Source organism: Bos javanicus, chromosome X (genome assembly GCF_032452875.1).
Source record: "Bos javanicus breed banteng chromosome X, ARS-OSU_banteng_1.0, whole genome shotgun sequence".
Classification (NCBI taxonomy): Eukaryota; Metazoa; Chordata; class Mammalia; order Artiodactyla; family Bovidae; genus Bos; species Bos javanicus.
In genome coordinates, this window is record NC_083897.1 from 65052117 (window position 1) to 65053865 (window position 1749).

General features: G+C 35.8%; 1 non-coding gene across 1 annotated transcript; it reads left to right on the forward strand.

Annotated features, from left to right (window-relative positions):
* Positions 1–1346: 1346 nt before the first annotated feature.
* Positions 1347–1453, forward strand: LOC133243572 (U6 spliceosomal RNA). Its single transcript, XR_009735127.1, has one exon. It is a non-coding gene; the product is annotated as a U6 spliceosomal RNA (small nuclear RNA).
* Positions 1454–1749: the final 296 nt, after the last annotated feature.

Below are 1749 nucleotides of genomic sequence, written 5' to 3' on the forward strand. Positions count from 1 at the left end.
TGTATAGAATAAATAACTAATGAGAACCTAACAAAATGAAATAAAAATAACATGAACTTAGATGTTATGCAAAGAATTTTACTAAAATGACTTCATTTTGTCTCTACAACAAAAAAAGAGTATTCACAACATGTACAGGCAGCCTCAAATTGAGACACTGACACATGGCCCAGATGGTAAAGAATCTTCCTGCGATATAGGAGACCCAGATTTGATCACTGGATCAGGAAGATCCCCTAGAGAGGAAATGGCAACCCACTCCAGTATTTTTGCCTGGGAAATCCCATAGACAGAGGAGACTGGAAGGCTATATAGTCCATGGAGTCGCAGAGAGTCAGATACAACTGACCAACTAACACTTCCATACATATTCTGTGGATTTTCAAATATGACTTTGGAAAACTCAGCAGCCATACATACACATATATATTAAATTTAAAATGCTGAAGTTAAGATTATTGAACTGTGTTACAATTTGCTGTTCTTAGCTGGATTATTTGGTGTTTCCTGCCTTAAATTTTCATTATTAAAAGAAACATGAACAGCATAGCTATGAAGGAAGGTTATCTTCACTTAACTATTACAAGATTAATATGCATCAGGAGGCTTATCTGATTGCATCCTTAAGATCATCAGGAGTTAGTTAAAGTGCTAATTCCCCATGTGTAATTGGGCTTTAAAAATTCTATGATTCTCTATTGAAGTGAAGTGCAAGTTGCTCAGTCGTGTCCGACTCTTGGAATGCATCCCTTGGAATTCTCCAGGCAGAGTACTGCCTTTTCCTTCTCCAGAGGATCTTCCCAACCCAGGGATTGAACCCAGGTCTCCCACATTGCAGGCAGATTCTTTACCAGCTGAGCCACAAGGGAAGCCCAAAAATACTGGAATGAGTTGTCTATTCCTTCTCCAGTGGATCTTCCTGACCCAGGAATGGAACTAGGGTCTCCTGCATTACAGGCAGATTCATTACCAACTGAGATATCAGGGATGACTCTCTATTAGTGAGCCAGATATTTTCAGGGCAAAAGCTCTTCCCTAGCTGTCAAGTAGACAAACTTGAAAAGCTATATTAACTCTTAAGATTGCCAAAGAACTATAATTGGCCTAAGGTAATAATTCACTGACTCTCACTTTAGTGATCTGAATGAATTAGGAATTAACTTCAGTTTGCAGTAAACTTTATATTAAATGATAAATTCTAAGAAAATAAAAACACTAAGAAGTAAATTATTTCACTAAATTATTAAAATTTTTATTTTAAACTTCATTTGTATCTTTATGTTCCTATGACTATATTTAATAGATTTGATGGAAAATATATGGATTGATAAATTTGACAAATATGAATGCTCGCTTCAGCAGCACCTATACTAAAATTGGCATGATATAGAGACAATTAGCATGGCCCCTGCATAACAGTGACACACAAACTCATGAAGCAGTCCATGTTTTCAAGAGCTTTGGACTGTAAAAAAAAAAAAAAAGACATATATGATATTAAAGTAAACAAACCAAGACTTTGAAAGTAAGGTTAAGAAATCTAGGATTGTTACAACTCAACTTTTCCTTCATATAAACTCAAAAAAGCCCCCCAACCACTGCTTCATCTCAGGATTTCCATCCCTAATGGAGGGCATGCAAATAAGTTCAGAAAAGGAGAAAGGCATTCATCATTTGGCATTTGGTATTCTTGAATTCTACTAGTCTTATTACAGACTGTCTAGCATCATATGACAATATGAGGTTTTA